Here is a 22,516-nt window from a genome sequence, read left to right as displayed (position 1 = left end):
GTCGCTCTCTCTTCCCCCCCAGTCGCTCTCGGTCTTCCCCCCCAGTCGCTCTCGTCTCTCTCCCCCCAGTCGCTCTCTCTTCCCCCCCAGTCGCTCTCTCGTCCCCCCCCAGTCGCTCTCTCTTCCCCCCCAGTCGCTCTCTCTTCCCCCCAGTCGCTCTCTCTTCCCCCCCAGTCGCTCTCTCTTCCCCCCCCAGTCGCTCTCTCTTCCCCCCCAGTCGCTCTCTCTTCCCCCCAGTCGCTCTCTCTTCCCCCCCAGTCGCTCTCTCTTCCCCCCCAGTCGCTCTCTCTTCCCCCCCCAGTCGCTCTCTCTTCCCCCCCAGTCGCTCTCTCTTCCCCCCCAGTCGCTCTCTCTTCCCCCCCAGTCGCTCTCTCCTTCCCCCCCAGTCGCTCTCTCTTCCCCCCCAGCTCTCGTCTCTCCCCCCCAGTCGCTCTCTCTCCCCCCAGTCTCTCTCTCTCCCCCCAGTCTCTCTCTCTCCCCACAGTCTCTCTCTCTCCCCCCAGTCTCTCTCTCTCCCCCCCAGTCTCTCTCTCTCCCCCCAGTCTCTCTCTCTCCCCCCCAGTCTCTCTCTCTTCCCCCCCCAGTCGCTCTCTCTCCCCCCCCAGTCGCTCTCTCTCCCCCCCAGTCGCTCTCTCTCCCCCCCAGTCGCTCTCTCTCCCCCCCAGTCGCTCTCTCTTCCCCCCCAGTCGCTCTCTCTTCCCCCCCAGTCGCTCTCTCTCCCCCCCAGTCGCTCTCTCTTCCCCCCCAGTCGCTCTCTCTTCCCCCCCAGTCGCTCTCTCTTCCCCCCCAGTCGCTCTCTCTCCCCCAGTCGCTCTCTCCCCCCAGTCGCTCTCTCTTCCCCCCCAGTCGCTCTCTCTTCCCCCCAGTCGCTCTCTCTTCCCCCCCAGTCGCTCTCTCTTCCCCCCCAGTCGCTCTCTCTTCCCCCCCAGTCGCTCTCTCTTCCCCCCAGTCGCTCTCTCTTCCCCCCCAGTCGCTCTCTCTTCCCCCCCAGTCGCTCTCTCTTCCCCCCCAGTCGCTCTCTCTTCCCCCCCAGTCGCTCTCTCTTCCCCCAGTCGCTCTCTCTTCCCCCCCAGTCGCTCTCTCTTCCCCCCAGTCGCTCTCTCTTCCCCCCAGTCGCTCTCTCTTCCCCCCCAGTCGCTCTCTCTTCCCCCCCAGTCGCTCTCTCTTCCCCCCCCAGTCGCTCTCTCTTCCCCCCCCAGTCGCTCTCTCTTCCCCCCCCCAGTCGCTCTCTCTTCCCCCCCCCAGTCGCTCTCTCTTCCCCCCCCCAGTCGCTCTCTCTTCCCCCCCAGTCGCTCTCTCTTCCCCCCCCAGTCGCTCTCTCTTCCCCCCCCAGTCGCTCTCTCTTCCCCCCCCAGTCGCTCTCTCTTCCCCCCAGTCGCTCTCTCTTCCCCCCCAGTCGCTCTCTCTTCCCCCCCAGTCGCTCTCTCTTCCCCCCCAGTCGCTCTCTCTTCCCCCCCAGTCGCTCTCTCTTCTCTTCCCCCCAGTCGCTCTCTCTTCCCCCCCAGTCGCTCTCTCTTCCCCCCCAGTCGCTCTCTCTTCCCCCCCAGTCGCTCTCTCTTCCCCCCCAGTCGCTCTCTCTTCCCCCCCAGTCGCTCTCTCTTCCCCCCCAGTCGCTCTCTCTTCCCCCCCAGTCGCTCTCTCTTCCCCCCCAGTCGCTCTCTCTTCCCCCCCAGTCGCTCTCTCTTCCCCCCCAGTCGCTCTCTCTTCCCCCCCCAGTCGCTCTCTCTTCCCCCCCAGTCGCTCTCTCTTCCCCCCCAGTCGCTCTCTCTTCCCCCCCAGTCGCTCTCTCTTCCCCCCCAGTCGCTCTCTCTTCCCCCCAGTCGCTCTCTCTTCCCCCCCCAGTCGCTCTCTCTTCCCCCCCAGTCGCTCTCTCTTCCCCCCCAGTCGCTCTCTCTTCCCCCCCAGTCGCTCTCTCTTCCCCCCCAGTCGCTCTCTCTTCCCCCCCAGTCGCTCTCTCTTCCCCCCCCAGTCGCTCTCTCTTCCCCCCCAGTCGCTCTCTCTTCCCCCCCAGTCGCTCTCTCTCTCCCCCCAGTCTCTCTCTCTCCCCCCAGTCTCTCTCTCTCCCCCCAGTCTCTCTCTCTCCCCCCAGTCTCTCTCTCTCCCCCCAGTCTCTCTCTCTCCCCCCAGTCTCTCTCTCTCCCCCCCAGTCTCTCTCTCTCCCCCCAGTCTCTCTCTCTCCCCCCAGTCTCTCTCTCTCCCCCCAGTCTCTCTCTCTCCCCCCAGTCTCTCTCTCTCCCCCCAGTCTCTCTCTCTCCCCCCAGTCTCTCTCTCTCCCCCCAGTCTCTCTCTCTCCCCCCAGTCTCTCTCTCTCCCCCCCAGTCTCTCTCTCTCCCCCCCCAGTCTCTCTCTCTCTCCCCCCCAGTCTCTCTCTCTCCCCCCCAGTCTCTCTCTCTCCCCCCCAGTCTCTCTCTCTCCCCCCCAGTCTCTCTCTCTCCCCCCCAGTCTCTCTCTCTCCCCCCCAGTCTCTCTCTCACTCCTCCAGTCTCTCTCTCTTCCCCCCCAGTCGCTCTCTCTTTCCCCCCCAGTCGCTCTCTCTTCCCCCCCCAGTCGCTCTCTCTTTCCCCCCCCAGTCGCTCTCTCTCTTTCCCCCCCCCCAGTCGCTCTCTCTTTCCCCCCCCCCAGTCGCTCTCTCTTTCCCCCCCCAGTCGCTCTCTCTTTCCCCCCCCAGTCGCTCTCTCTTTCCCCCCCCAGTCGCTCTCTCTTCCCCCCCCAGTCGCTCTCTCTTCCCCCCCCCAGTCGCTCTCTCTTCCCCCCCCAGTCGCTCTCTCTTCCCCCCCAGTCGCTCTCTCTTCCCCCCCAGTCGCTCTCTCTTCCCCCCAGTCGCTCTCTCTTCCCCCCAGTCGCTCTCTCTTCCCCCCCAGTCGCTCTCTCTTCCCCCCCAGTCGCTCTCTCTTCCCCCCCAGTCGCTCTCTCTTCCCCCCCAGTCGCTCTCTCTTCCCCCCCAGTCGCACTCTCTTCCCCCCAGTCGCTCTCTCTTCCCCCCCAGTCGCTCTCTCTTCCCCCCCAGTCGCTCTCTCTTCCCCCCCAGTCGCTCTCTCTTCCCCCCCAGTCGCTCTCTCTTCCCCCCAGTCGCTCTCTCTTCCCCCCCAGTCGCTCTCTCTTCCCCCCCAGTCGCTCTCTCTTCCCCCCCCAGTCGCTCTCTCTTCCCCCCCAGTCGCTCTCTCTTCCCCCCCAGTCGCTCTCTCTTTCCCCCCCAGTCGCTCTCTCTTCCCCCCCAGTCGCTCTCTCTTCCCCCCCAGTCGCTCTCTCTTCCCCCCCAGTCGCTCTCTCTTCCCCCCCAGTCGCTCTCTCTTCCCCCCCAGTCGCTCTCTCTTCCCCCCCAGTCGCTCTCTCTTCCCCCCCAGTCGCTCTCTCTTCCCCCCCAGTCGCTCTCTCTTCCCCCCAGTCGCTCTCTCTTCCCCCCCAGTCGCTCTCTCTTCCCCCCCAGTCGCTCTCTCTTCCCCCCCAGTCGCTCTCTCTTCCCCCCCAGTCGCTCTCTCTTCCCCCCCAGTCGCTCTATCTTCCCCCCCAGTCGCTCTCTCTTCCCCCCCAGTCGCTCTCTCTTCCCCCCAGTCGCTCTCTCTTCCCCCCCAGTCGCTCTCTCTTCCCCCCAGTCGCTCTCTCTTCCCCCCCCAGTCGCTCTCTCTTCCCCCCCCCAGTCGCTCTCTCTTCCCCCCCAGTCGCTCTCTCTTCCCCCCCAGTCGCTCTCTCTTCCCCCCCAGTCGCTCTCTCTTCCCCCCCAGTCGCTCTCTCTTCCCCCCAGTCGCTCTCTCTTCCCCCCCAGTCGCTCTCTCTTCCCCCCCAGTCGCTCTCTCTTCCCCCCCAGTCGCTCTCTCTTCCCCCCCAGTCGCTCTCTCTTCCCCCCCAGTCGCTCTCTCTTCCCCCCCAGTCGCTCTCCCTTCCCCCCCAGTCGCTCTCCCTTCCCCCCCAGTCGCTCTCCCTTCCCCCCCAGTCGCTCTCCCTTCCCCCCCAGTCGCTCTCCCTTCCCCCCAGTCGCTCTCTCTCTCCCCCCAGTCTCTCTCTCCTCTCCCCCAGTCTCTCTCTCTCCCCCAGTCTCTCTCTCTCCCCCCAGTCTCTCTCTCTCCCCCCAGTCTCTCTCTCTCCCCCCAGTCTCTCTCTCTCCCCCCAGTCTCTCTCTCTCCCCCCAGTCTCTCTCTCTCCCCCCAGTCTCTCTCTCTCCCCCCAGTCTCTCTCTCTCCCCCCCAGTCTCTCTCTCTCCCCCCCCAGTCGCTCTCTCTCCCCCCCAGTCGCTCTCTCTCCCCCCCAGTCGCTCTCTCTTCCCCCCCCAGTCGCTCTCTCTTCCCCCCCAGTCGCTCTCTCTTCCCCCCCAGTCGCTCTCTCTTCCCCCCCAGTCGCTCTCTCTTCCCCCCCCAGTCGCTCTCTCTTCCCCCCCAGTCGCTCTCTCTTCCCCCCCAGTCGCTCTCTCTTCCCCCCCAGTCGCTCTCTCTTCCCCCCCAGTCGCGCTCTCTTCCCCCCCAGTCGCGCTCTCTTCCCCCCCAGTCGCGCTCTCTTCCCCCCCAGTCGCGCTCTCTTCCCCCCCAGTCGCGCTCTCTTCCCCCCCAGTCGCTCTCTCTCTTCCCCCCCAGTCGCTCTCTCTTCCCCCCAGTCGCTCTCTCTTCCCCCCAGTCGCTCTCTCTTCCCCCCCAGTCGCTCTCTCTTCCCCCCCAGTCGCTCTCTCTTCCCCCCCAGTCGCTCTCTCTTCCCCCCCAGTCGCTCTCTCTTCCCCCCCAGTCGCTCTCTCTTCCCCCCCCAGGTCGCTCTCTCTTCCCCCCCCCCAGTCGCTCTCTCTTCCCCCCCCCAGTCGCTCTCTCTTCCCCCCCCAGTCGCTCTCTCTTCCCCCCCCAGTCGCTCTCTCTTCCCCCCCAGTCGCTCTCTCTTCCCCCCCAGTCGCTCTCTCTTCCCCCCCAGTCGCTCTCTCTTCCCCCCAGTCGCTCTCTCTTCCCCCCCAGTCGCTCTCTCTTCCCCCCCAGTCGCTCTCTCTTCCCCCCCCAGTCGCTCTCTCTTCCCCCCCAGTCGCTCTCTCTTCCCCCCAGTCGCTCTCTCTTCCCCCCCAGTCGCTCTCTCTTCCCCCCCAGTCGCTCTCTCTTCCCCCCCAGTCGCTCTCTCTTCCCCCCCAGTCGCTCTCTCTTCCCCCCCAGTCGCTCTCTCTTCCCCCCCAGTCGCTCTCTCTTCCCCCCCAGTCGCTCTCTCTTCCCCCCCAGTCGCTCTCTCTTCCCCCCAGTCGCTCTCTCTTCCCCCCCAGTCGCTCTCTCTTCCCCCCCAGTCGCTCTCTCTTCCCCCCCAGTCGCTCTCTCTTCCCCCCCAGTCGCTCTCTCTTCCCCCCCAGTCGCTCTCTCTTCCCCCCCAGTCGCTCTCTCTTCCCCCCCAGTCGCTCTCTCTTCCCCCCCAGTCGCTCTCTCTTCCCCCCCAGTCGCTCTCTCTTCCCCCCCAGTCGCTCTCTCTTCCCCCCCAGTCGCTCTCTCTTCCCCCCCAGTCGCTCTCTCTTCCCCCCCAGTCGCTCTCTCTTCCCCCCCAGTCGCTCTCTCTTCCCCCCCAGTCGCTCTCTCTTCCCCCCCAGTCGCTCTCTCTTCCCCCCCAGTCGCTCTCTCTTCCCCCCCAGTCGCTCTCTCTTCCCCCCCAGTCGCTCTCTCTTCCCCCCCAGTCGCTCTCTCTTCCCCCCCAGTCGCTCTCTCTTCCCCCCCAGTCGCTCTCTCTTCCCCCCCAGTCGCTCTCTCTTCCCCCCCAGTCGCTCTCTCTTCCCCCCCCAGTCGCTCTCTCTTCCCCCCCAGTCGCTCTCTCTTCCCCCCCAGTCGCTCTCTCTTCCCCCCCAGTCGCTCTCTCTTCCCCCCCAGTCGCTCTCTCTTCCCCCCCAGTCGCTCTCATCTTCCCCCCCAGTCGCTCTCTCTTCCCCCCCAGTCGCTCTCTCTTCCCCCCCAGTCGCTCTCTCTTCCCCCCCAGTCGCTCTCTCTTCCCCCCCAGTCGCTCTCTCTTCCCCCCCAGTCGCTCTCTCTTCCCCCCCAGTCGCTCTCTCTTCCCCCCCAGTCGCTCTCTCTTCCCCCCCAGTCGCCCTCTCTTCCCCCCCAGTCGCCCTCTCTTCCCCCCCAGTCGCCCTCTCTTCCCCCCCAGTCGCCCTCTCTTCCCCCCCAGTCGCCCTCTCTTCCCCCCCAGTCGCTCTCTCTTCCCCCCCAGTCGCTCTCTCTTCCCCCCCAGTCGCTCTCTCTTCCCCCCCAGTCGCTCTCTCTTCCCCCCCAGTCGCTCTCTCTTCCCCCCCAGTCGCTCTCTCTTCCCCCCCAGTCGCTCTCTCTTCCCCCCCAGTCGCTCTCTCTTCCCCCCCAGTCGCTCTCTCTCTCCCCCCAGTCTCTCTCTCTCCCCCCAGTCTCTCTCTCTCCCCCCAGTCTCTCTCTCTCCCCCCAGTCTCTCTCTCTCCCCCCAGTCTCTCTCTCTCCCCCCAGTCGCTCTCTCTCCCCCCCAGTCGCTCTCTCTCCCCCAGTCGCTCTCTCTTCCCCCCCAGTCGCTCTCTCTTCCCCCCCAGTCGCTCTCTCTTCCCCCCCAGTCGCTCTCCTCTTCCCCCCCCAGTCGCTCTCTCTTCCCCCCCAGTCGCTCTCTCTTCCCCCCCCAGTCGCTCTCTCTTCCCCCCCAGTCGCTCTCTCTTCCCCCCCAGTCGCTCTCTCTTCCCCCCCAGTCGCTCTCTCTTCCCCCCCAGTCGCTCTCTCTTCCCCCCCAGTCGCTCTCTCTTCCCCCCCAGTCGCTCTCTCTTCCCCCCCAGTCGCTCTCTCTTCCCCCCCAGTCGCTCTCTCTTCCCCCCCAGTCGCTCTCTCTTCCCCCCCAGTCGCTCTCTCTTCCCCCCCAGTCGCTCTCTCTTCCCCCCCAGTCGCTCTCTCTTCCCCCCCAGTCGCTCTCTCTTCCCCCCCAGTCGCTCTCTCTCTTCCCCCCCAGTCGCTCTCTTCTCCCCCCCCAGTCTCTCTCCCCCCAGTCTCTCTCTCTCCCCCCAGTCTCTCTCTCTCCCCCCCAGTCTCTCTCTCTCCCCCCAGTCTCTCTCTCTCCCCCCAGTCTCTCTCTCTCCCCCAGTCTCTCTCTCTCTCCTCCAGTCTCTCTCCCCCCCAGTCTCTCTCCCCCCCCAGTCTCTCTCTCTCTCCCCTCCTGTCTTTCTCTCCCCCAGTCTCTCTCCCCCCCAGTCTCTCTCTCCCCAACACTCTCCCTTTCCCCCCAGTCTCTCTCTCTCTCTCTCTCCCCCACTCTCTCCCTCTCCCTCCACTCTCTCCCTCTCCCCCCCAAGTCTCTCTCTCTCCCCATCTCTCTCTCTCCCCAGTCTCTCTCTCTCTCCCCAGTCTCTCTCTCCCTTCGACCATCTCTCTCTCTCTCTCCCCGTCTCTCTCCTCCAGTCTCTCTCTCTCTCCCCCTCAGTCTCTCTCTCTCTCTCTCTCCCCATTCTCTCTCTCTCTTTCCCCATTCTCTCTCTCTTTCCCCAGTCTCTCTCTCTCTTTCCCCAGTCTCTCTCTCTCTTTCCCCAGTCTCTCTCTCTCTTTCCCTAGTCTCTCTCTCTCTTTCCCCAGTCTCTCTCCTCTCTCTCCACCCAGTCTCTCCACTCTCTGTCTTTCTCTCCCCATCTCTCTCTCTCTCCCCCAGTCTCCCTCTCTCCCCCTCAGTCGCTCTCTCTCTCCCCCTCAGTCTCTCTCTCTCTATCTCCCCAGTCTCTCCCTCTCTCTCTCTCTCTCTCCCCGTCTCTCTCTCTCTCTCTCACACCCTCAGTCGCTCTCTCTCTCCCCCTCATGCTCTCTCTCTCTCTCTCTCTATCTCCCCATTCTCTCTCTCTCTCCCCAGTCTCTCTCCTCTCTCTCCCCCAGTCTCTCTACTCTCTCTCTCTCCCTGTCTCTCTCTCTCTCTCCCCCAGTCTCTCTCCCCCTCAGTCTCTCTCTCTCTCTCTTCCCCCCTCAGTCTCTCTCTCTCTCTTCCCCCCTCAGTCTCTCTCTATCTATCTCCCCGGTCTCTCTCCCCCAGTCTCTCTACTCTCTCTCTCTCTCTCTCTCTCCTCGTCTCTCTCTCTCTCCCCGTCTCTCTCTCTCTCTCTCCCCGTCTCTCTCTCTCTCTCTCCCCGTCTCTCTCTCTCTCTCCCCCCGTCTCTCTCTCTCTCTCCCCGTCTCTCTCTCCCCGTCTCTCTCTCTCTCTCCCCGTCTCTCTCTCTCTCTCCCCCAGTCTCCCTCTGCCCCCCAGTCTCTCTCTCTCTCCCCCCAGTCTCTCTCTCTCCCCCCTCAGTCGCTCTCTCTCTACCCCTCAGTCTCTCTCTCTCTCTCCCCAGTCTCTCTCCCCCAGTCTCTCTCTCCCTTCGCCCATCTCTCTCTCTCTCTCCCCCCTCAGTCTCTCTCTCTCTATCTCCCCAGTCTCTCTCTCTCCCCAGTCTCTCCCTCTCTCCCCGTCTCTCTCTCTCTCTCTCCCCCTCAGTCTCTCTCTCTATCTATCTCTCCCCATTCTCTCTCTCTATCTCCCCATTCTCTCTCTCTCTCCCCAGTCTCTCTCCCCCCGTCTCTCTACTCTCTCCCTCCTCCAGTCTCTCTCTCTCTCCCCCCAATCTCTCTCGCGCGCTCTCTCTCTCTCTCTCTCTCTATCTCCCCCACCCCCCTTTCCTCCCCCACCGCCCTTCCCCCCCCACCCCCCTTTCCCCCCCCACCCCCCTTTCCCCCTACCCCCTTTCCTCTCTCACTCTCTCTCACACTCTCTCCCCCCAGTCTCCCTCTCTCTCTCTCCCCCCAGTCAGTCTCTCTCTCTCTCTCTCTCTCTCTCCTCCCCCAGTCTCTCTCTCTCTCTCTCCTCCCCCCAGTCTCTCTCTCTCTCTCTCTTCTCCCCTCAGTCTCTCTCTCTCTCTCCCTCTCCCCAGTCTCTCTCTCCCCAGTCTCTCTCTCCCTTCGCCCATCTCTCTCTCTCTCTCTCTCTCTCTCCCCCAGTCTCTCTCTCTCTCCCCGTCTCTCTCACCCTCAGTCGCTCTCTCTCTCCCCCCTCAGTCTCTCTCTCTCCCCCCTCAGTCTCTCTCTATCTCCCCAGTCTCTCTCTCTCCCTCTCTCTCTCTCCCCAGTCTCTCCCTCTCTCTCTCTCCCTGTCTCTCTATCTCTCTCCCCCCTCAGTCGCTCTCTCTCTCTCTCTCTCTATCTCCCCATTCTCTCTCTCTCTCCCCAGTCTCTCTCCTCTCTCTCCCCCAGTCTCTCTACTCTCTCAATTCACAATTCACAATTCAAATCGCTTTATTGGCATGATAAGTTACATCTTATGTTGCCAAAGCATCAAAATACATTTATGGTTTAGCACATAAACGCAGTTCTATTCATACAGTGTATAAACAGGTATATCCCTGAGTGTATAAATATACATTCGCATTGTTTATATATATTCTTTTCTTAGTTTACTGGTTGTCCCTCTGTTCATGGCAAGCTGTAACATAGTGTGCCGCCAGTGTTATACAGCTTCTCTCCTCTCCCAGTAGGAATGGGAGTTTTTGGTTGTCATTCAGATTTCTGAAATCAGGGCATATTTGTGAGAATTTTTGGTAGAAATTCTCCCTGATGCCCTGATATTTTCCACAAGCTGTGAGGAAGTGCATCTCTGTCTCCACCACTCCCCTGACTGCAGTGAGAGCATATCCTGTCCTCTCTTGGCAGCCTGGTCTGCCTGTGTCTGCCTTTTTCGATCGCTAGGCTATGTTCGCTAAGTCTGTACCTTGTCAAGGTTCTTCTCAGTTTGTTATCCTTTACCATGGTCAGGTAATCAGCTATGTTGTATTGTCTGTTTAGGGCCAAGTAGCAATTGAGTTTGCTTTGGGTTTTTGTTGTTTCTGCCCAATATGTCAGATATTTTTCCTTTTGCTTAGCGACGATTGTGTTGGGTCGAATTCTTTGTGTTACCCTGTCACTGTCCTGGGGCTGGTTATTGTTAGTATTGTTAGTAGTTACTTCACTGAGTCCCAGGACTAGTTGACTGAGGGTATTCTTCTTTATGGTCAGCTCTTGGCATTTCAGGGCGTCGTAGTGATAGCATTGGGGATTGCTCATTTGTAGGTGATTCCAAAATTTGGTGGCTCTTTTTTGGATAGTGATTATTAATGGATATTGGCCTAGTTCCGCCCTGCATGCATTGTTTACTGTTTTCCTTTGAGTCCGGAGGATACTTTTACAGAATTCTGCATGTAGGATCTCAATTGGGTGTTTGTCCCATTTTGCAAATTCTTGTTGAGTTAGCGGTCCCCATACCTCACTGCCATAGAGTGCAATTGGTTCAATTACTGATTTGAAAATTTTGAGCCAAATGCTAATTGGGATTTCTATTTGGATTGATTTTTTGATGGCATAGAAAGCCCTTCTTGCTTTCTCTTTCAGTTCATTCACAGCCAGTTTGAAGTTTCCCGTAGAACTGATTTTTAAGCCCAAGTATGTGTAGTTAGTGGTTTGTTCAATTTTGGTTGTTCCTACTGTGAAATTTATTTTGGTTCCCTGATGTTTGGATCTTTGCTGGAACACAAGGACTTTGGTTTTTTGGGGATTTATTGTCAGGGCCCAAGTCTGGCAGTATGACTCCAGCAGGTCCAGGTTTTGCTGTAGCCCCTCTTTAGTAGGTGACAGCAGAACCAGGTCGTCTGCATAGAGGAGGAATTTAACCTTGGATTCATATAGGGTGAGGCCGGGTGCTGTAGATTGTTCAAGTAGTTTTGCCAATCCATTTATGTAAATATTAAAGAGTGTCGGTGAGATTGGCGAGCCCTGCGTCACCCCCCGCCCCTGTGGGAAGTATTTTGTTTGTTTGTCTCCAATTTTAACTGCACATTTGTTGTTTGTATACATTGATTTAATTACATCATATGTTTTCCCTCCTACCCCACTTTCGATAAGTTTCAGGAATAAACCGTCATGCCAGATGGAGTCGAAAGCCTTCTGAAATCTACAAAGCATGCGTAGATTTTGCTTTTGTTATGGTGAACGTGTTTGTCAATTAGGGTCTGTAGGGTGAAGATATGATCGGATGTTCTATAGTTTGGCAGGAATCCAATTTGGCTTTTACTCAAGACATTGTGCTCCTCAAGGAAGTTTATAAGTCTTTTGTTTATGATGCTACAGAATACCTTCCCCAGGTTACTGTTTACACAGATGCCTCGATAGTTGTTTGGGTCGATTTTGTCCCCACTTTTGTATATGGGCGTTATGAGTCCTTTGTTCCAGATATCTCCAGTCTCTCTCTCTCTCCCCCAATCTCTCTCTCGCTCTCTCTCTCTCTCTCTCTCTCTCTCTCTCTCTCTCTCTCTATCTCCACCACCCCCCTTTCCTCCCCCACCCCCCTTTCCCCCCACCCTTTCCTCTCTCACTCTCTCTCCCCCAGTCTCCCCTCTCTCCCCCCAGTCAGTCTCTCTCTCTCTTCTCCCCCCAGTCTCTCTCTCTCTCTTCTCCCCCCAGTCTCTCTCTCTCTCTTCTCCCCCAGTCTCTCTCTCTCTCTTCTCCCCCCAGTCTCTCTCTCTCTCTCTTCTCCCCCCAGTCTCTCTCTCTCCCCAGTCTCTCTCTCTCTCTCTCTCCCCCAGTCTCTCCCTCTCTCTCTCTCCCCCAGTCTCTCTCTCTCTCTCTCTCTCCCCCCCCAATCTCTCTCTCTCTCTCTCCCCCAGTCTCTCTCTCAATTCAATTCAATTCAATTCAAATCACTTTATTGGCATGACAAGTTACATCTTATGTTGCCAAAGCATCGGAAAACATTCATGTTTGTTCACAAAAATACAGATCTATCCATACAGTGTATAAACAGATATATCCCTGAGTGTATAAATATACTTTCACATAATTTATATATACTCTTACTTATCTTATCTTTAGTGGTTGTCCCTCTGTTTATGGCAAGCTGTAACATAGTGTGCCGCTAGTGTTACGCAATTTCTCTCTTCCCCTAGTAGGTATGGGAGTTTTTGGTCGTCATTCAAATTTCTGAATTCCGGGCATATTTTTGTAAATTTTGGGTAGAAATTCTCCCTTATGCCCTGATATTTTCTACAAGCTGTGAGGAAGTGCATCTCTGTCTCCACCATTCCCTGACTGCAGTGAGACCATATCCTGTCCTCTCTTGGTAGCTGGGTCTGCCTGTGTCTACCTTTTTCGATCGCCAGGCTATGTTCACTAAGTCTGTACATTGTCAAGATTTTTCTCAGTTTGCTGCCCTTTACCATGGTCAGGTAATCAGCTATGTTGTATTGTCTGTTTAGGGCCAAGTAGCAATTGAGTTTGCTTTGGGTTTTTGTTGTTTCTGCCCAATATGACAGATATTTTTCCTTTTGCTTAGCGACGATTGTGTTGGGTCGAATTCTTTGTGTTATGTTGTCACTGTCCTGGGGCTGGTTATTGTTAGTAGTGACTTCACTGAGTCCCAGGACTAGTTGACTGAGGGTATTCTTCTTTATGGTCATCTCTTGGCATTTCAGGGCGTCGTAGTGATAGCACTGGGGGTTGCTCATTTCTTGGTGTTTCCAAAATTTGGTGGCTCTTTTTTGGATAGTGATTATTAATGGATATTGGCCTAGTTCTGCCCTGCATGCATTGTTTATTGTTTTCCTTTGAGTCCGGAGGATACTTTTACAGAATTCTGCATGTAGGATCTCAATTGGGTGTTTGTCCCATTTTGCAAATTCTTGTTGTGTTAGCGGTCTCCACACCTCACTGCCATAGAGTGCAATTGGTTCAATTACTGATTTGAAAATTTTGAGCCAAATGCTAATTGGGATTTCTATTTGGATTGATTTTTTAATGGCATAGAAAGCCCTTCTTGCTTTCTCTTTCAGTTCATTCACAGCCAGTTTGAAGTTTCCCGTAGAACTGATTTTTAAGCCCAAGTATGTGTAGTTAGTGGTTTGTTCAATTTTGGTTGTTGCTATTGTGAAATTTATTTTGGGTCCCTGATGTCTGGATCTTTGCTGGAACACAAGGACTTTGGTTTTTTGGGGATTTATTGTCAGGGCCCAAGTCTGGCAGTACGACTCCAGCAGATCCAGGTTCTGCTATAGACCCTCCTTAGTTGGTGACAGCAGAACCAGGTCGTCTGCATGGAGGAGGAATTTAACCTTGGATTCATATAGGGTGAGGCCGGGTGCTGTCGATTGTTCAAGTAGTTTTGCCAATTCATTTATGTAAATATTAAAGAGTGTCGGTGAGATTGGCGAGCCCTGCGTCACCCCCCGCCCCTGTGGGAAGTATTTTGTTTGTTTGTCTCCAATTTTAACTGCACATTTGTTGTTTGTGTACATTGATTTAATTACATCATATGTTTTTCCCCCTACCCCGCTTTCGATAAGTTTCAGGAATAAACCGTCATGCCAGATGGAGTCGAAAGCCTTCTGGAAATCTATAAAGCCTGCGTAGATTTTGCTTTTGTTATGGTGAACGTGTTTGTCAATTAGGGTCTGTAGGGTGAAGATATGATCTGATGTTCTATAGTTTGGCAGGAATCCAATTTGGCTTTTATTCAAGACATTGTGCTCCTCAAGGAAGTTTATAAGCCTTTTGTTTATGATGCTACAGAATACCTTCCCCAGGTTACTGTTTACACAGATGCCTCGATAGTTATTTGGGTCGACTTTGTCCCCACTTTTGTATATGGGCGTTATGAGTCCTTTGTTCCAGATATCAGGGAAGTAACCGACACTCAGAGCCAAGTTGAAGAGTTTTAGGATAGCCAGTTTCATTTTATCGTCTGTGTGTTTAATCATCTCGTTTAGTATGCCGTCTGTCCCGCAAGCTTTTCCTGGTCGCAGGTCCTTGAGTTTTTCAAAAAGTTCTTTTTCTGTTATTATGGAGTCTAGCGGGTTTTGGTTATCTTTTATGGCCATTTCGAGCTTTTCCAGTTTTTTGCATATTTGGTGTTGCTCTGGCCTTAGTGTGTTTTTCTGGTATAATTTTTCAAAGTGGTTTTCCCATGTGTCCCCATTTTGAATGGCCAATTCGTTGTGTTGTTTTTTGTGTAGTGTATTCCAGTTGTCCCAGAAACAATTGGAATCAATGGATTCCTCAATGGAGCTGAGTGTGTTCTTAATATATTGCTCTTTTTTGGTTCTGAGTGTGTTTCTGTATTGTGTTAGTGTCTGGCAATAAGTAAGGCGTAATTCCTCGTTTTCTGGATGTCTGTGTTTTTGGTTTGATATTTTTCTAAGTTTTTTCCTCATGTTATGGCAATCTGGGTCAAACCATTTTTCATAGTTTTTTGTTTTGGGTTTGTTCTTGCGAGCTTTCAAGTTTGACCTTGTTGCCAAATTATCAGAAATATTGTTTAGGTTATTCACTGCCCGGTTTATGCCTTCTTTATTGTGAGTGTATATGTTATCCAGAAAGGTGTCCAAGAGAGCTTGAGTTGATTCATTGCTAATTGCTTTCTGGTATTTTTCCGTGTCATTTTTGGCCCATCTGTACGATTTTTTGGTGCTGTACAGTTTACTGGGTTGTGTTTCTATGTTGTTTGTTTCTGTCTTTTTAAGATACATAGTAATTTGACTGTGATCTGACAGTGTTGTTTGTGGTTTGATTGTGAATGCTTTGAAAGAGGATGGGTCCAAATCTGTAATCATATAGTCTACGGTGCTGCAGCCAAGAGGTGAGCAATAGGTCGATCTTCCTAGGAGGTCTCCTATGAACCTACCATTGACAATGTACAGACCCAGGCTTCGACAGAGCTGTAGGAGCTGTTTTCCGTTGGTATTTGTCTGCTTGTCGCAGTTATGCCTGTATGGGAGGGAAGGGATATCGAAGTGGTTATTCCCGAATACGTAATTGTTTCCCTGATTATTGGTGAAGTCTGGTTCTTCGCCAGTTCTTGAATTGAGGTCCCCACAGATCAACACGTTCCCCTGGGCCTGGTATTGGGTAATTTCCCCCTCTATGTTGGAGAAGGTGTCCTCTTTAAAGTACGGGGATTCCATTGGGGGGATATAAAGTGCGCAAATGTAAACGTCTTGGGTGTTAGAGATAATCTCCCTCTCAATTTTGAGCCATATGTGGTTTTCGCCCTTTTTTATAAATTTGATGTAATTCTTAAGCTCTGTTTTAAACCAGATCAGTATGCCTCCGGAGTCTCTGCCTTGGGTTACCCTTGGTAATTTATTGGAGGGGACCACCAGCTCAGTGTACCCTTGGGGACATCCAGTGTGTCCTTTTCCTTTATACCAAGTTTCCTGTAAAATGATAATATCTAGATCTCTCTCTCTCTCTCTCTCTCTCTCTCTCTCTCCCCCCCAGTCTCTCTCTCTCTCTCTCTCTCTCTCTCTCTTCTCCCCCCAGTCTGTCTCTCTCTCTCTTCTCCCCAGTCTCTCTCTCTTTCTCCCCCCGTCTCTCTCTCTCTCTCTCCCCCAGTCTCTCTCTCTCCCCCCAGTCTGATTCTCTCTCTCTCCAACCCCCCTTTCCTCCCCCACCCCCCTTTCCTCCCCCACCCCCCTTTCCTCCCCCACCCCCCTTTCCTCCCCCACCCCCCTTTCCTCCCCCACCCCCCTTTCCTCTCTCTCTCTCTCTCTCTCTCCCCCCCGTCTCTCTCCCTCTCCCCCAATCTCTCTCTCTCTCTCTCTCCCCCAATCTCTCTCTCTCTCCCCCAATCTCTCTCTCTCTCTCTCTCTCCCCCAGTCTCTCTCCCCAGTCTCTCACTCTCCATCTCTCTCTCTCTCCTCCAGTCTCTCCCTCCTCCAGTCTCTCTCTCTCTCTCTCTCTCTATCTCCCCATTCTCTCTCTCTCTCTCCCCAGTCTCTCTCCTCTCTCTCCCCCCAGTCTCTCTCTCTCTCTCCCCCCAGTCTCTCTCTCTCTCTCTCTCTCTCTCCCCCCAGTCTCTCTCTCTCTCTCCCCCACTCTCTCCCTCTCCCTCCACTCTCTCCCTCTCCCCCCAAGTCTCTCTCTCTCCCCATCTCTCTCTCTCTCCCCTCAGTCTCTCTCTCTCTCCCCCCCACCCCCCGGTCTCTCTCTCTTCCCCCCCCGGTCTCTCTCTCTTTCCCCCCCCCCAGTCTCTCTCTCGCTCTCTCTCTCTCTCTATCTCCCCAGTCTCTCTCTCTCTCCCCAGTCTCTCTCTCCCTTGGCCCATCTCTCTCTCTCTCTCTCCCCCAGTCTCTCTCTCTCTCTCCCCGTCTCTCTCCCCCATTCTCTCCCTCTCTCTCCCCAGTCTCTCTCCTCTCTCTCCCCCCAGTCTCTCTACTCACTCTCTTCCTCTCCCCATCTCTCTCTCTCTCCCCCCCAGTCTCTCTCTCTCTCCCTCAGTCGCTCTCTCTCTCCCCCCTCAGTCTCTCTCTCTCTATCTCCCCAGTCTCTCTCTCTCTCCCCCAGTCTCTCCCTCCCTCTCTCTCTCCCCATCTCTCTCTCTCTCCCCCCTCAGTCGCTCTCTCTCTCCCCCTCAGTCTCTCTCTCTCTCTCTATCTCCCCATTCTCTCTCTCTCTCCCCAGTCTCTCTCCTCTCTCTCCCCCCAGTCTCTCTACTCTCACTCTCTCTCTCTCTCTCCCCGTCTCTCTCTCTCTCCCCCAGTCTCTCTCTCTCCCCCTCAGTCGCTCTCTCTCTCCCCCACAGTCTCTCTATCTCCCCAGTCTCTCTCTCTCTCCCCCAGTCTCTCCCTCTCTCTCTCTCCCCGTCTCTCTCTCTCTCTCTCCCCCCCTCAGTCGCTCTCTCTCTGCCCCCATCTCTCTCTCTCTTTCTCTCCCCCCGGTCTCTCTCTCTCTCTCTCTCTCTCTCCCCCAGTCTCTCTCTCCCCAGTCTCTCTCCTCTCTCTCCCCCCAGTCTCTCTACTCTCTCTCTCTCCCGTCTCTCTCTACCCCAGTCTCTCTCTCTCCCCCTCAGTCGCTCTCTCTCTCCCCCCTCAGTCTCTCTCTCTATCTCCCCAGTCTCTCTCTCTCTTTCTATCTCCCCGTCTCGCTCTCTCTCCCTCTCTCCCCCCAGTCTCTCTACTCTTTCTCTCTCTCCCCGTCTCTCTCTCTCTCTCCCCCCAGTCTCTCTCTCTCCTTCCCTCTCTGTCTCTCTCTCTCTCCTTCCCTCTCTCTCTCCTTCCCCCTCTCTCTGTCTCTCTCTCCTTCCCTCTCTCTCTCTCTCTCTCCTTCCCTCTCCAAACGGGGCGATACCGAATTTCTAGCCCTCTCCCTCTCTCTCCCCCCAATCTCTCTCTCTCTCTCTCCCTGTCTCTCTCTCTCTCTCTCTCGCCCCTGTGTCTTGCGCTCTCTCTCTCTCTGTCTCTCTCTCTCCTCCAGTCTCTCCCTCCTCCAGTCTCTCTCTCTCCCCCCAATCTGTCTCTCTCTCTCTCTCTCTCTCCCCAGTCTCTCTCTCTCTCCCCAGTCTCTCTCTCTCTCTCCCTTCCCCTGTCTCTCTCTCTCCCCCAGTCTCTCTCCCTCTCTCCCCGTCTCTCTCCCCCAGTCTCTCTCTCTCCCCCTCAGTCTCTCTCTCTCTCTCTCTATCTCCCCATTCTCTCTCTCTCTCCCCAGTCTCTCTCCCCCCAGTCTCTCTACTCTCTCTCTCCCCGTCTCTCTCTCTCTCCCCCTCAGAGTTGGGGTCACTCGGGCCGGGCCTCACAACCCGAGACACAGAGCGGGGGAGCGGCAGCGGCCGGCCGTAAACCGCGCGGCCCTGTAAACTGCTGTTTTACAAAAAAAGCCTTGGCAACGCCGGGCCCCCCCAGCTAGTACATTATATAGAAGCAGCAAAGCCTGGTTTGCCGCATCTGCCAAGATTTGGCCAACCAACCTTCATAAAGGTTAGGCCTCAGCTGGAGTATTGTGTCCAATTCTGGGCACCGCACTTTAGGAAGGATGTCAAGGCCTTGGAGAGGGTGCAGAGGAGATTTACTGGAATGGTACCGGGGATGAGGGACTTCAGTGATGTGGAGAGACTGGAGAAGCTGGGATTGTTCTCCTTAGAGCAGGGGAGATTTAATAGAGGTGTTCAAAATCATGAAGGGTTTTGATAGAGTAAATAAGGAGAGACTGTTTCCACTGGCACAGGGCACAGATTTGAGGTCATTGGCGAAAGAACCAGAGGGGAGATGAGGAGAATTTTCTTTACGCAGCGAGTTGTTGTGATCTGGAACGCGCTGCCTGAAAGGGCGGTGGAAGCAAATTCAGTCGATACTTTCAAAAGGGAATTGGATAAATACTTGAAGGGGAAAATTTTCAGGGCTATGGGGAAAGAGCAGGGGAGTGGGACTAATTGGAGAGCTCTTTCAAAGAGCCGGCACAGGCTACCCGTTTATTATTTATATATGCTTATAGAAGACTTTTGAATTCTCATTTATGTTAGCTGCCAATCTATTCTCATACTCTCTCTGCCCCTCTTATTTCCTTTTTCACTTCCCCTCTGAACTTTCTATATTCAGCCTGATTCTCGCTTGCATTCTTATCCTGACATCTGTCATATGCGCCCTTTTTCAGCCTCATCAAACTCTGCATCTCTTTCGTCATCCAGGGAGCTCTGGCTTTAGTTGCCCTACCTTTCCCCCTCGTGGGAATGTACCTTGACTGTACCCGAACCATCTCCTCTTTAAAGGCAGCCCATTGTTCGATTACAGTTTTGCCTGCCAATCTTTGATTCCAATTTACCCGGGCCAGATCTGTTCTCAACCCACTGAAATTTACCTTCCTCCAATTTCTAGATTGCTCCCTGTCCTTTTCCATAACTAATCTAAACCTTATGATACTATGATCACTGTTCCCTAAATGTTCCTCATCAGTCTGGACTGGAGTCAAAGGTTTGTCCAGACTGATGAGATGCAAGACTGCTCTGTTATTTGCAAGATCTTACATGAAATGAGTTGGGGGCGTCTCAACTCAAGTTTCCACTGTGCATTGACCCAACAGCTTAGAACTGTTCTTAATGTCGCAATCTCAGAGGCCACATGATGTTTGGTGTGGGACTTAGATGATGTTACACGGGTGAAATGGAAGATTTTCTTTTGAGACTGGAGCTTGGGAAGGATTTTGTCCGTTCGCCATTTGTGGTCAAATCATAAATATGTTCTTTGTACTCACGTGTACAAATAGTGAACAAAGGAAATCTTCCTCTATCGTTGGGGCACGGTCAATGAAGCTTTACTTAAGAACATAAAATCATGGAATTGTACAGCACAGAAGGAGGCCATTCGGCCCATCGTGCCTGTGCCGGTTCTTTGAAAGAGCTGTCCAATTCATCCCACTCCTCTCACTCTTTCCCCAGTGCACTGCAAATTTCTCCTTTTGAAGTATTTATCCAATCCCCTTTTGAATGTCACTATTGAATCTGCTTCCACCGCCCATTCAGGCAGCGCGTTCCAGATCACAACAACTCGCTACGTTAAAAAAAATTTATCTTCTCATTTCCCCCTTGGAATTTTTGTCAAATGATCTTAAATCTGTGTCCTCAGGTTACTGACCTTCCTTAAGTGGGAAACCATCAATTGTGAAGAAAGAGTCAACCATTGCCCTACCACATAACCGATGACAAGCAGCGATGAAGCAATTAAATTGTGTCAGGAGTTCAGTGATTTGTGTATTCAAAGATTCCCTGGTGTCTATTATAATACAGACACATGAAAGGGGTGAAGGCGCTGGTGTTACAGGCACTGTCAATCATTGGCCCGGATTTTGCATTGAGAGTATCGGTGAGGCTATCGGCGCTCACCGTTATTATGGAGTAAATCGGACAGCAACTTCCGGAGTACGCCCATGCAGTTAAACGTGGAAATCCGGAAGTTGTGGTCTGAGTTACCCTGCTCCTTCACAGGCTGTGCTATAACAGTACCTCACCAAAAGACTCGGCATTGAAATCCATGTCAGGGCGTGAAGTTGCTGTACTTACCCATGAGATACCCAATAACTACGGCAGAAAAGGTCAGGGCTGGCGCATTCAGGTGTAAGTGAATTTTGAATGGCATGATAAGTCATAATTACTGCCGAATAACCTCTCTGGCCCTGAAAATGTAAATTTACAAGTGTGGAGTCTCATTCCTTCAGGATTTAATTAGTGTTGCAGTTTTTTTAAATTAATTTTTAAAAACTTTTTCTGTCTGTCTCTTTTATCTCTCTCTCTTAATCCCATCTTTCTTTCCCTCTTAATTTTGCTTTCTATACATGATTTAAATCTAATTTATACTTCCTGTTTTAGACTCTGCATGTCTCAGTGGAGATTCTTCAATCTGATTGGTTGAAGAGCCCAGTTGCTGCTTTACCTGCTCATACATGCCACAGATTGCCTGTAGAGGGTGCTGCACTGGATCAGACGCCCGATGACAGCAAGTTGCCGCCTAAAAGCTCACCAAAAGTCTGTGGGCAGCTGCAGCATAGTGAACGGCGAGCGCTGTCCCCTTGCTGCTGACTGCAAAATCTGGGCCATTATATTTAATTCAGATAAATATCTGTTTGTATTTGCAAAGTTGGAGCAAAACCTGTGCTCCAGTTAGAACCATAGAACGATTCAGCACGCGAGGAGGCCATTTGGCCCATCGTGCCTGTGCCGGCTCTTTGGTAGAGCTAGCCAATTATTCCCACTCCCCCCTGTTCTTTCCCCATAGCCCTGCAATTTTTTATTCCTTTCAAGTATTTATCCAATTCCCTTTTGAAAGTTACTATTGAATCTGCTTCCACTGCCCTTACAGGCAGCGCATTCCAGATCACAACAACTCGCTGTGTAAAAAAATGTTTCCTCAAATCTGTGTCCTCTGGTTACCAACTCTTCTGCCACGGGAAACAATTTCTCCTTATTTACTCTTATTAAAACTGTTCATGATTTTGAACAACTTTATCATGTCTCCTCTTATCCTTCTCTGCTCTAAGCAGAACAATCCCAGCTTCTCCAGACTCTCCACATAACTGATGTCCCTCATCCCTGGAACCATTTTGGTAAATCTCCTCTGCAGGTCCTTGACATCCTTCCTAAAGTGCGGTGCCCAGAATTGAACACAGTACTCCAGCTGGAGCCTAACCAGTGTTTTATGAAGTTTTAACAAGAACTAGAAATCAAATTCTTGCTATTCAAACTATATCCAATCGATGCTGTTCACTCGTCCCAGTGGTATAAATACCCATTATTTCTCCAACATCGGCCAAGTACTGCTTTTTGTGAAATAAAAACTCTCCAGTTGCATAAGTTGTTAATGCATTGACTTAAAATGAAACTGTTTGGAGTTTATTTTCAGTGGGTTTAACACCATTGTTAAAATAGTAGTCAAAGGAACATTATGAATACATTAAATGTTCATGCACTAGTATCACAGTGTAAATTCAGGGCCTAGATTTACTACTCATTATTTATTGGCCTGGACTTTCCACTCGATTGTGCTGATTTTTTCCGTCGCAATTTCCCCGCTATTGGCGTAACCAGTGCAAAAGATCATGGCATTCGGCGCCATGTGAGTTTCCGCGATCTTTTGCGCTGGTTTTAAAAACATCGGCTGCAGGCCAGACCTGCCCACCAAACCGGCCACACCCCCAGATTGAATTAATCACCATGGTGAGTTTCTGGGCCTTTCGAGGAGGCTCCAATAATTAATCTGGAACTTTTGGGCGCAAAGACACGAATAGAAACTCTTTGAATGAACTTTCTTTTAAATTTACTAAGGAACTGACCACTGTACCCCAATGTAGCTAGAAAGTAGCTTTGTGTATTTGTATAAAAGTCATTTTCAGTCATTTAAAATTGGGTTACTCACATGGTGGTGAACATAAGAAGTTGGATTGACGCTGATTTTTTTGCAATGAACCCATTTTCAGCTGCATTAATCAAACTGCACCAAGTTACCTCTCTTAAATATATCAAGGGATATCTTTTAAAGCAAAATTTTAAAAAAATTACGTTTTAAACGCTGTCCGACTGCGCTGGCTCATGGCGGATTTTGCATTCGGCGATATGCAAATGAGTTTGAGCGTAAACTCGGCGATAGAAAAACACTTTTCAAAATGGGTGTAAATTGTGCCGGAATCACTGATGGCGTCCAAAGCTGAAACTCCACCCCAAAATTGTGTCTGTCATTCACCAATTGGAAAAGCAAACACGTTCTAATTAGATTTGACAGCACCGTCTCCTCTCCATTCCTTCAATCCTCGTCTTGCTTCAATAGGTGTTAATCGTGGCTCAGTCATTGCAGTTGTATCTGAATTATAACTGAGTATTTTTCCAAAGTTGTATTTCTTTTTTTTTTATTCCAGTTTTAATTCTATATTTTTGATCATTTTCATTTACTAAGTGCTAATTTTCATGTTCTGTTTCTTAAGTGGGGCTGGCGGCTAAGGGATAAGTATTTTCCATATGCTGATTGATCAGAAACTATCCTTTTAAAAATGTAGTTGTCAGTTTGTCGACCAATGGAAAGTACTCAAAGCGTGGGATTAAAAATGAAATGGAAGTTCCTGATCAGGATGTATACACAAGAACTAAACAGTGATCAGTGAGTGCTGCCTCTGATTTTCCCATGTCATAATGGGTGGCGTGTTTGACTAAAATAGCTTGATTGCCATGCTCAGTTGAAGGAGGGAGTGAATCTAAAATGGCAGGTTTTTGGTTAAATCCGTTGCGATAGATGTATAGCACATGCTTTCAGGTACATAGTCCCACAGTTAGGTTTGTTTTCAAGGGC

General features: G+C 53.1%; 1 protein-coding gene across 3 annotated transcripts in view; it reads left to right on the top strand.

Annotated features, from left to right (window-relative positions):
• Nucleotides 1-22,516, top strand: part of ubac2 (UBA domain containing 2) — a 313,220-nt gene that overhangs the window by 128,583 nt on the left and 162,121 nt on the right. The window lies entirely within an intron of this gene.

The sequence above is a fragment of the Somniosus microcephalus genome, chromosome 10 (genome assembly GCF_052327205.1).
Source record: "Somniosus microcephalus isolate GS21.2 chromosome 10, FLI_Smic_1.0, whole genome shotgun sequence".
NCBI classification, from domain to species: Eukaryota; Metazoa; Chordata; class Chondrichthyes; order Squaliformes; family Somniosidae; genus Somniosus; species Somniosus microcephalus.
This window is presented reverse-complemented; position numbering and strand designations above follow the sequence as displayed.